Genomic DNA, 11,935 nt, shown 5'->3' with positions numbered 1-11,935 from the left:
AGGCTGTGATGCAGGAGCTGCCCGTTTATGGCCATCCCGGAAAGTCGTGCGGACTCATCCACGGACCAGATTTGAGTTGTTGCTTTTTAACGATTGTGGAGAATTCAGAACATACACCTAAATAATCATAATAGGGTATGAACCCCATCTATCTGTAATTCAGACTTAACCAAGTCATAGCTATTTCTGTCCCATTAATTCTTTCCTCTCCTGTTGTTTTGAAACAAGTCCCAGTCATCCTATAATTTTACTGTAAATATTTTAGTATGTATTAGTGTCTCTGAAATGGGTGCGGACCCTTTTCTGCCAAGGGCCATTTGGATATTTATAACATCATTCAAACATCATCAGCTTAAAAATTAGCCTGTTAGAGATTTATTGAATTTTGAGTCCCATGTGTGGCTGCCTTGGCAAGGCCAGAGCAAATGACTCCGCAGGCCTTATTTGGCCTATGGGCCAGACTTTCCCCACCTCTGTTCTAAAGATAATCATTTTATTTGTAAAGACTTATTTGAAAGGAAGAATGATGGAGGGAGAAACAGAGACAGAGACCTTCTATCTGCTGGCTCACTCCTCAAGTGGCCACAACAGCTGAGTCTGCATCAGGCTGAAGCCAGGAGCCTGGAGCTCCAGCCAGGTCTCCCCCATGGGTGACAGGGGCCCAGGCACTTGGCCCATCATCCACTGCTTTCCAGGCGCATTTACAGGGAACTGGGCCAGTACCTGGGACTTGAACTGGTGCTCAGACATGGCATGCCAGCATTGCAGGTGGCAGCTTAACCTGCTACACAGCACTGCCCCCAGTAATCATTTTAAAAATAGCAGCTCTTCATTGTTAGATCAAATATCCAGGGGGTATCCAAAATTTGGTCTGAATTATTTTAGTCTCTCAGGTGGTTTTGGAAAGTTTCCCAGGAGACCATGGGTGTGAGCTGAGGGGAACACCAGTGTGCAGAGGACACAGGTGCCATAACAGTCTGGCCCACCAGGTCGTGGAATTGGCTTTGAGTCTTCTGGGCCTTCTCATGCCCCGTCCCCAGTACACCAGTCCTCCGCTGTGCGGTGAATCACTGCCGTGCTCCTACAATCGTACAGCGCAGTGGATCTGACCAGACCCAGCCCAAACAAGCGGCTCCAGATGCACATCACTGGGTGTCTTCGTCTCTACTCAAGGCCTGCTGCCCATTTTTCAAATGATGAGTCATTCTCTGCCCCAGAGGGTACTTTTTCTCTCCAGAACCCTGGGTCTGTGCTACAGCACTCCTATTGGCTTTCTAGAAACTGCACCCACCACAGGTTCGAGTCCTGGCTGCCCCACTTCTGATCCAGCTCTCTGCTATGGCCTGGGAAAGCAGTAGAAGATGGCCCAAGTCCTTGGGCCCCTGCACCTGCATGGGAGACCTGGAAGAAGTCCTGGCTTCGGATCGGCGCGGTTCCAGCCGTTGTGGCCATCTGGGGAGTGAACCATCAGATGGAAGACCTCTCTCTCTCTCTGCCTCTGCCTCTTTGTAACTCTGCCTTTCAAATAAATAAATCTAAAAAAAAAAAAAAAAGCAAGCCCACCCTGTGCACTTGGTCCCTTCTGCATGTAACTGTTTCCCTTCTCACTTCCCCATCGTGTTGTGATGCAGCCGGGGAGCCCTGACCAGGATGCCAGAGCCAGGCTGCTTGGACACGCCAGGACCAGGACCCTCAGTCAGGTAAGCCTTTCTCTTCATAAAGCACCCAGCCCCAGGTATTTTGTTTTAGCAACAGGCAATGGACTGATCCAACCCCAAAAGACTTCTTCAGTTTGTCAGGAGACAGATTCTCCTACTATTACTACTACCACTTCTTCTCCTCCTCCTGCAGCTTCTTTAAAGGTTTGCTTATTTATTTGAAAGGCAGAGTTATAGAGAGGCAGAGGCAGAGAGGAAGAGAAGGAGAGAGGTCTTTCATCTGCTGGTTCACGCCCCTGATGGCCGCAATGGCCGGAGCTGGGCTGATCCAAAGCCAGGAGCTCTTTCTGGGTCTCCTAAGCACTTGGGCCATCTTCTACTGCTTTCCCAGGCCACCAGCAGGGAGCTGGATCAGAAGTATAGCAGCCGGGACTCGAACCAGCACCCATATTGGATGCTGGCACCACAGGCAGATACTTAACCTATGCCACAGTGCCAGCCGCCCCCCAATCTTCTTCTTCTCCCTCTCTCCTCCTTCCTTCTTCCTCCTTCCTCCTTCTTCCTTCCTTCTTTCTTCTTTTGAAAGGCAGAGTTACAGAGAGGCAGAGACAGAGGCAGGGGCAGAGAGAGAGAGGGAGAGGTTTTCCACTCACTATTCACTCCCCAAATGGCCAAAACGGCTAGAGCTGTGCCTATCTGTAGCCAGAAGCCAGGAGCTTCTTCTGGGTCTCCTACATGGATGCAGGGGCCCAAGCACTTGGGCCATCTTCTGCTGCTTTCCCAGGCCATAGCAAAGGGCTAGATGGGAAGAGGAGTAGCTGGGACTTGGACCAGCGCCCATATGGGATGCCAGCACTGCAGGGCAGGTGGCAGCTTTACCTGCTAGGCTATAGCACCAGCTCTGTAAAGCGGGGTGGGTGAGTCTAGCTCCTGACCCCCACAGGTAAAGAGCATGCCCACTGTTGTTAACTCCTTCACGGTTCCAGGGTGCACGTGCATGTGTCACAGCAGCTGTGTGGCACAGACGCCCCAGGGTGGGAAACAGAATGCACACGACACGGCTCAGAGTCCCAGGTGAAACACTGTCCGGTTACACCTGCACCCTACGGGCTGAAGTCTGCAGGAAACCGCCACAGCTCTGGCTGGAGGACGGGGTGGGGCCCAGAGAACTTGGGGACGAGGTCTGTTACAGTAAGCAACAGTGCCTCCAGGAAATCCTCCTCATGACAACAGCTCAGAATCCAAGGGTGGAACTCGCAGGTGGCTGACTGGCGCGGCAGGATTCGTGGCCTCCACCTCGGTGAGGCTGAGATTTCTCTAATTCCTCTTCCCGCCTGCTACCTCGCAGGGCCCAGCTTGTACAAACACTCCTTCCTTTTCCAGTTCTGGGGCTTTTTAGCTGCTCCGACGCCTAGGGAAAAGCCCAGAGCCTGGGTCCCTCCCTCTCTGCTGTGTCTCCGGGTGGAATTGGCCATTGGAAACCTCAGGATGCTCACAGCTTGCTAGCCCCAGTCTGAGCCTCCAGGGCCAAGTCCTAAACAGCCACCCTCCCACATGAGCCCCGCGCCTGACACAGGGGTTTGGCCTTCCCAGCCCCCACAGCCGACAGGGCGGCCTTTTGCCACCGGATGAAACAGTACCCAGGACCCGGAGTGTGTAGTGCACAAGCTCACATTGTCATCGTGCCCCTTCCTGGGTTAGCTGAGCCCCTCCGGGGTGGGCCCGGCCTTCCTCGACCTGGAGCCCAGCTCTTGGTGATGGGAAGAAAACCACGAGACTACCCAGGTACCCCAGGGCGGGCGCTGGGGAGCCAGCCAGCAGCAGCGAGGGGATGCAGGCAGCAGGCTGGTGGGGCTGAGCTCACCTGCGCTCTGCTGAAGGAGTCTCGGCGTGGGTGGCTCCCGGTGTTTGCATTTAACAACGCGGCACTGCTGTAGTGGCTCTGTGCGGTGATTTCAGGACCCACTGGCCTGTCCTGCGGTGGGTTGAGCCACGAGGCCGCAGCTGGGTGAGGACCACAGCTGACTGCGGCCCTCTGTCTCCCAGAGGACTGAGACTCCTGCGGCTGGAAAGGCCTCGAGCTCCCCTCGGTCTGAGCTCTAAGCTCTGGTATGGTCACAGTCGCCCAGAGGCTTGCTACGAAACACACAACGCTGGGCCCTGCGCCTCGAGTTTCTGATTCAGCAGAACCACTCAAGACCCGAGAACTCTCTTTCTGACTTATTTATTTGTTTTTTGTTTTTTGACAAAGTGGACAGTGAGAGAGAGAGAGAGAGAGAGAGAAAGGTCTTCCTTTGCCGTTGGTTCACCCTCCAATGGCCGCCACGGCCGGCGCACCGTGCTGATCCAAAGGCAGGAGCCAGGTGCTTTTGCTGGTCTCCCATGGGGTGCAGGGCCCAAGCACTTGGGCCATCCTCCACTGCCTTCCCTGGCCACAGCAGAGAGCTGGCCTGGAAGAGGGGCAACCGGGACAGAATCCGGCACCCCGACCGGGACTATAACCCGGTGTGCCGGCGCTGCTAGGCGGAGGATTAGCCTGTTGAGCCGTGGCGCCGGCCTATTTGTTTATTTTTTTAAAGATTATTTATTTATTTGAGAAGTAGGACAGAGAGAGGGAGAGGCAAAGAGAAAGGTCTTTGGTATGCTGGTTCAGAGCTGTCAGAGCGGTCAGAGCTGGGCTGATCGGAAGCCAGGAGCCAGGAGCTTCCTCCGGGTCTCCCATGCAGGTGCAGAGGCCTAAGCACTTGGGGCATCTTCTACTGCTTTCCCTGGCCACAGCAGAGAGCTGGATCGGAAGAGGAGAGGCTGGGATATGAACTGGCGCCCATATGGGATGCCGGCACTGCAGGCAGCAGCTTAGATCAGTACGCCACAGCACCAGCCCCTCATATTTATTTTTTTAAAAGGTTTTTATGTTATTCTTTCAAAAGATAGAGTTACAGAGAGAGAAGGAGAGGCAGAGAGAGAGAGGTGTCTTCCATCCTCTGGTTCACTCTCCAATTGGCCGCAGTGGCTGGAGCTGCGTCAATCCAAAGCCAGGAGCCAGAAGCTTCGTCAGGATCTCCCACGTGGGTGCACGGGCCCAAGCACTTGGGCCATCCTCTGCTGCTTTCCCAGGTGCATTGGCAGGGAGCTGGATTGGAAGCAGAACAGCCAGGATCAACAGGCACTCTGATGTGGGGAGCTGGCGTCACAAGCAGCGACTTAACCCATTGCGCCACAGTGCCCGGCCCCAGTAACTCTCTTTTTCAACAAGTTCCTGGGTGAGGATGAGCCACTACAGCTCCACCTATAGTGGAATCATCTGGAGGGCTTCCAGCACACACGGGCACTGGGACTCTACCCAAACCTACGGGGGTGGGGCCAGGCACCCGTATTTTTTCAAAGCCCTTCCCATAGCTCTGGGGATTCTGATGGGCAGTCAGCGTTGAGGCCCTGCTCCCGGGTCCTCCAGGCCAGTGTGGTTCCCGGGGGGAGCTGACGCTGCTGTGCAGGGCCTGTGGGAATCTGGTAGACGTTGCCGGCACACTGCAGTGGTTCTGCTGGGTGTGCTGTAAGCCCCACCCCTCCGTGTCTGCAATCCCCCTGCCAGGAGTCCCCTTGCTTCCAGCCGAGCCTCCAAGAGCAGCAGGTCTGGGCGCTAGAAGGCTCTTCTGGTCCCCAGGCCTGGTTCTGACTCCCACAGCTTCCCCTGAGCCCACGGGGAAGATGAGGACCGGCTTTGCTCCACCTCCTATCCCTGGCCCTCCTCCTTCCAGACCACCCAGCCTCCCAGCCTCCCACGAGGCCCTGCTAACTGGACTAAGGGCTCCAGGTGCGCTCAGATCTGGGAGGAATGGAATTTGGGAGGGAGAGATTCTACAAGATGCTCTTTCGGCTCCAGCCCCACCCCCAGCCCACCTCTCCCTTCCTGAAAACAGGGTCTTCTGGGAATCTTTCATTTTCCGACTTTTTTTTCTTTTTAAAATTTATTTATTTACTTGAGAGAGTTACAGACAGAGAGAGGGAGAGCGGTCTTCATTTGCTGGTTCACTCCCCAAACGGGAGTAGATGAAAGATCTCTCTCTCTCTCCCTCTCTCCATGTGTGTGTGTAACTTTGCCTTTCAAATAAATAACATAAATCTTAAAAAAAAAATAGAACAGTGCCTGAGACATAGCTGGCTTTCAAAATATATTTGCTGCATATTGAAGTGACTAACAAACATTTAAGTAGATACATATTTATTGAATGAATAAGTGAGAAGAATACTGCTTACAACTTGATCCAAGAAAGGATGAGACAGAGACCAGCCAGGGGGCACAGCCCAGCCACGGGGGGCTCTGTGCCCGTGGTGGGGTGGAAGTGCAGGGCCTCGCTGCCCCGGCTCTACCCGCGGCTCCGCAGCTTCGGACTGAGCGGCGGCGCCAGCTGGCGCTCTAAGCACAGGCTGAAGGTGCCGGAAAGCGATGTATTGACTGCACTCTGCCGCCAGGTGGCGGGCTGCCCCCGGGGGATGGGCCCAGATGGCACAGAAGGCCCCATAGGAGGAGGGGCAGGTGGAGATCTAGATGTTAGGGGCCGCTTCCTCTGGCCGCCGTCAAGGCTGCACACTCTCACCTCCGGAGCGCTGCATCTGCTGCTTCCTCTGCCTGGGGCACCCCTCCTAGGACTCGGTGAGATTCTTGGGCAGCTGTGGTGGTGCAGCACTTTGGCCTGGCCTGGGGCACCCGCATCCCCAGATGGAGTCACACCTCCACTAACCATTCAGCTTCTTGCTAACGCTCACCCTGGGAGGTGATGGCTCAAGTACTTGGGGCCCTGACACCCATGCCGGAGACCAGGATTAAGTTTCTGGCTCCTGGCTTCTGCCTGGCCCAGCACCAGCGGCTGTTGTAGGCATTTGGGAAGTGAACCGAAGGATGGAACATTTCTCTCTCTGCCTTTCAAATAAATAAAAAAGAATAAACAAACAGGCTTTTAAACAAATTCCCTTCCTCACCTCCTCCCCATTTCTCCCTATAACCCAGTTGGCCAGCTCCCCTGCCCCTCCACCCTCTCACCCTGCTCTGCCTCTGTCAAAGCCCCTAGGCCGGCCGAGGGACTTCCGTGTGCTCCAGGAGCACGAGGGCAGTGTCTGCCGTCCACTGCTGTGCCCGCAGTGCGTAAGGCAGGCCTGCCGTACCTCGCCCGTCTGACTCGCCAAGCAGCTGTTAAAGGAACCACCGAGCAGTTACGGCTTTGCCTAGCAGCATCCAGAACCCCCCATCACAAACCCCTGTGTCTCAGGGGCTTGGCTTGCTGGCGGGACTGCAGGAAGCCCAGGGGCTAGATGTGCACAAGAGGGGACGGAGTCCTCCTGTGTTCACAGCCGCTCTGATCCCCACCACAGCCACAGGCTGCTGGGAGCCAGCAACTCCTACCAGGCCTCAAGCACCCATCTCCCCACCTCCGTTCCCGCCCCTCCCGCCCTGCTGTGGGGACCTCTTCCACCCCTCCCCCCCGCACCCCCCCATCCCAGGTCCTGGGCAGAGAAGATGTCACCTCCATCCTTGACGGTTTTTTCTATCCCTGGATATTTGCAGGAGAGGCCAAAGCTGGCCTTGGAGAAGAGCCAGGTCTAAGCCCGGGGCGCCTGGACAGGACAGCTCCCAGCAGAGGGAAGGGGCAGGCTGTCCGTCAGCTCGCCTTGCTGTCCGGGGTGCGGTATGGTTTTGGCTGGTTTGGTGGTGCTGCTGTTGGTGCTGGAATCCCCTGGAGAAGTAGAGGAGAGACCCGGGGTGAGGCTGTGGCTTTGCATCCCCTCATCCCCTCTGACTGCAGCCACATCCGTGTAGCTCATTTCTAGAAGCAAGCCCTCCACACCCTGGGACTCCCTCCTGTTTTTCCTTCGTAGGGACCACTTGAGAGTTGCCTGAACCCCTTTAGTTACATGAACTGAGGACTGAGGAGTGGGCACCCTGGCGCAGAGGGCTAAGCTTCCCCTTGCGACGCCCTCAGCTCACAATGGAGTACCTGGTTCAAATCCCAGCTATTCTGCTTCTGATCCAGCTTCCTGTTGTTAAGGAGCATCCTGGGAGACAGCAGGTGATGGCTCAAAAAGTTGGGTTCCAAGGAGCCAGCACACTGCCATAGCAGGTAAGGCCACCGCCTGCAGTGCCAGCTTCCCATATGGGCGCCGGTTTGTGTCCTGGCTGCTCCACTTCCAATCTACCTACCTGCTAAATGGCCTGGGAAAAGTGACAGAAATGGCCTAGGTGTTTGGGCCCCTGCTGCTTGCATGGAAAGCCTGGATGTAGCTCCTGGCTCCTGGCTCTTGGCTTTGGCCTGGCCCAGCCCTGCCTGTTGTGGTCATTTGGGGGAGTGAACCAGCAGATGGAAGATCTCTCTCTCTCTCTCTCTCTCTCTCTCTCTCTCTCTCTCCCTCTGCCTTTAAAATAAATAAAATAAAATAAATTAAATTAAATAAATCTTTTTAAAAAGAAAAGCCATTTGCCACCCCCCTCTGCTTAGCCAACTGGAATTAATAATCACCACATTTGTCAAATGTTTAGAAAAATGGCAGCAATATACATCAGTTATTTGAAATCTTCCTAATGATTCCACAAAGGAAATTTATGACTCCCGCAGATAAGGAGACCAGACTTGGGGCTGGCGCTGTGGCACAGTAGGTTAATCCTCCACCTGCAGTGCCAGCATCCTGTATGGGCGCTTGTTCAGGTCCCGGCTGCTCCACTTCAGATCCAGCTCTCTGCTGTGGCCTGGGAAAGCAGCAGAAGATGGCCCAAGCACTTGGGTCCCTGCACCTGTGTGGGAGATGCAGAAGCTCCTGGCTCCTGGCTTCATATCGGCCCAGCTCTGGCTGTTGCAGCCATTTGGGGAGTGAACCAGCGGATGGAAGACCTTTCTGTCTCTCCCTCTCACTGTCTGTAACTCTACTTCTCAAATACATAAAATCTTTGTTAAAAAGATAAAATAAAATAGAAAAAGGTGACTCTAAGGGGGCCCAGTACCCTGCCTAAGGTCACATAACACAGATGTGGTGAATAAATGAAGCTGTTTCTGACTGGTGCATTGCTGCTTTTCTCTTTTTCCTCCCTTAAGCACTGGGATGGCTCAGGGGAGCTAAAGGATCTAAGTGGTTTTGGGGATTCCTGAGCCTGTGGAGAGAAAATGACCCAGGTCCGTGTAGCTCCAAGCAATCCCAAGCTACTCAGTCACCTCCGAGATGTGGCCTCCAGGGACAGCCTGGCCAGTCTAGGCCCGGGCAGGAGCAGACACCTGTGGTCCCTTTGGCTACACTTTAGACCCTTGGCTGGTCACAGCTGAAAGCGGGAGACAGGTCAAAGATTGGGTGGATCTCAGGCAGGCAGGACAGGAGCTGGTAAAGGAATAAGGGGCCCTCAGGGGAGGCCTGGGTGGAGGGAGGCGTGAGAGGTGAAGAACCCCACCACTCTGCCAGAGCTGTCAGGGCCGGGGACCCACACCCCTGGCATCTGTTGGCAACCTAGAAGAACACCATGGACTGAGCCTCTCCACAGTGCTTGGCGGGTGGTGGGCCAGGAGAGCCCTCCCAGCTGGTGGTCTTGCAGGGGAGCCTTCAGAGGGGTAGCATGGGCCAGGGGGACTCTCCAAATGACAGAGTCTCGCTGCTGGACCAGGGCCCATACTGGCTAGCACCCACTAATAGTCAAATGTCAGTGTCATTGCAGACAAGTTGGCAAACAGCTGCTGTCCAAAGGTCTCCAAGTGTACTCTCCAGAGGATGGCCTGGCTCTTGTGGGCCTTCTCGGGGCTCCCTCTGAACCCCCTGATAGCCCAGCAAATAAAGGGGCTGACCACCGCCAGGGCAGGGGCCCCAGGACCCAGCCCTGTGGCACAGCTTGACTAGAACCTATCTCACAGCCCCAGGACCTGGCTCAGAGTTGGCACTCAGTGAATGTGTACAGAACGGATGAATGAGCAGCATGGGAGAGCGAAAACCAGACATCCAGAGGGGTTCAAAGGGAATCACAGATGCCATGCAAACGAGGAGGCTGGAGGCTGGGAGGTGGCTCCCAGGAGGGGTTGGAAAGGGCTGGCCCGTTCCTCCTGCTCTCCTTGCTTCTGCAGCTTTTAAAGACTCTTCTTGGGGCCGGCACTGTGGCACAGCAGGTTAAAGCCCCTGCCTGCAGCACCAGTATCCCATATGGGCACCAGTTCAAGTCCTGGCTGCTCCACTTTCTATCCAGCTCCCTGCTAGAAAGCAAAGCAGCAGAGGATGGCCCAAGTCCTTGGGCCCCTGCACGCATGTGAGAGACCCAGAAGAAGCTCCTGGCTCCTGGCTTTGGATTGGCACAGCTCCAGCCATTGTAGCCCTTTGGGGAGTGAACCAGCAAATGGAGAATCCCCCACCCCTGTCTCTCTTTCTCTCTCTGTAACTGCCAATCTTTAAAAAAAAGGGGAGGACTCTTTTCCAGGGCCTGTCCACTCCTTACCTGGGCAGCCCGGAGCCACCCCCACTTCCAACCAGGGCTCAGGAAGTGTCTCTGGGGCAGAAGGCTGGGCCTGGGAGGGGCCCCAGATGCTGAGTCGTTAACCAGAGATGCTAGGGAACAGCCCTCCTGCTGACCAAGTAGTGAGGGTCCCTGGGACCACAGTGGCCCTGAGAGCCTGCTCAGCCAGCACCCTCCTGTGTCCCAGCTGCGCCTTCAGATGAGGAAGACTGGAGACCTGGAACCCAACCATCCCCCAGCGAACGTGCTGGACGAGGCCTCAAGCCTGTGCGAAGTGAGGACAACAGGGGAAAGGGCGGAACCGGACAAGAAGGGACAGCCTGGCTCCTAGGAGGTGCTGCCCCCTGTGTGGGTTCTGTGTCCCTGGGCATGGCAGCTCTTCTAGGCCTGGGTTTGCCACAGGCCCCTCCCACACAACAGCCCCCTCAGACGGGGGTGCTGGTAGGAGCAGCAGTGTAGACAGAGGGCTTCCCCTCCCACCAGCTCCACTGAGAGGGGCCTTCAGCTCCCCTTCTTTGGAGCCCCTGGGGGATTACAGATGTGAGGGTCAGAACCACAGTGCTAGCCCCCCCCCCTTTCCAGAACCTTGCAGGGGCCCAGCACCCACTGGGTAGAAGACTTCAAGGCCTCTCCCGACTCCTCACCCCAGCCTCAGTTTCTGCACACTCTTTTTTTTTTTAAAACATTTATTTATTTATTTATTTGAAAGGCAGAGTTACAGAGAGGCAGAGAGAGAGAGTCTTCCATCTGTTGGTTCACTCCACAATGGCTGGAGCTGGGCCTATCCAAAGCCAGGAGCCAGGAGCTTCTTCCTGGTTCCCCTGTAGGTGCAGGGGCCCAAGGGCTTGGGCCATCCCCCACTCCCCAGACCACAGCAGAGAGCTGGATGGGAAGTGGAGCAGCCAGGACCCGAACCGGCGGCCATATGGGATGCTGGTACTGCAGATAGGGGCTTTAACCCGCTGCACCACAGTGCCAGCCCCCTCTGCACACTCCGCTGCCACTGCTAGGCTTCTGTCTGTGCTGATGACAGCTTGGGACAAGTGCCCTCCTCCTTCCCCACTTGCCCACTGCCCAGGTGGTCTTTCCAGAAGGCCTCCCCCTGCCCCGCCCCGGAAATGGCCCCTCCCTTGCTCCCACCCTCAGGGGCTGTGCAGACCCCCTACTGGGCCCCACAGCTTCCAGGCCTCCCTGGGTCTCATACTTACCCCCAAGGTAACCGAATCCCTCCCGAGTGTCCATCTCCGGACTGGACAGCGGCTCCTGGAGGGCGCCTCGCTCACAGGAAGCTCTCAGGAAATGTCTATACTGGGGCCCGGGTAGATGCGTATCTGGCTTGTGTTCCTGGGGTCTCCTGAGCAGGAAGACCCTGCAGCCTCTCCCTCTGCAGGTGCGTCCCAGGCCGCGGAGGGTGTCAGCTCCGCCCGCTCAGCCTACTGCGGTGAGGAAGGAGGGGCACAGTGGGCAGAGGCCGAGGTGGAGAGGCGCAGGCAGCCCCCGCGTGGTTGGTTAATCGTCAAGCCCGCGGAGGCTTTTATCTCAGTCTCCATCTCTGTTCTCAGGAGGGAAAAGATTGAGCAACCCCTCAACGCTTGCTTAACCCTGCAGGGGCCAGGCAGGTTGGGAGCCGCTCCCCAAATTAACACCAAGTTGGAGGGGTGCATGACCACAGCTGTGCCCCAGCAAAGCGGAGCACAGGAGCGCCTCCGCGGACCTGTTCCAACCAGAATAGTGCTCGACTCAGCTGGGCCAAGCAGACGGGGCCTGGGGGTCCCAACGCCTAGCCCTCCCAGCTTTTGCCTCC

The 11,935-nt window shown here is 56.1% G+C and overlaps 1 long non-coding RNA gene across 1 annotated transcript; it reads left to right on the top strand.

The window, feature by feature from the left end:
- On the top strand, window positions 1-11,626 carry LOC138850533 (uncharacterized). Its single transcript, XR_011390382.1, has 3 exons — window positions 1-135; window positions 1,632-1,700; window positions 11,522-11,626. It is a non-coding gene; the product is annotated as an uncharacterized lncRNA (long non-coding RNA).
- Window positions 11,627-11,935: the final 309 nt, after the last annotated feature.

Source organism: Oryctolagus cuniculus, chromosome 7, assembly GCF_964237555.1.
Source record: "Oryctolagus cuniculus chromosome 7, mOryCun1.1, whole genome shotgun sequence".
In the NCBI taxonomy this organism is placed as follows: Eukaryota; Metazoa; Chordata; class Mammalia; order Lagomorpha; family Leporidae; genus Oryctolagus; species Oryctolagus cuniculus.
The sequence above is the reverse complement of the archived record's forward strand: the minus strand, read 5'-3'. Positions and strand labels throughout refer to the sequence as shown.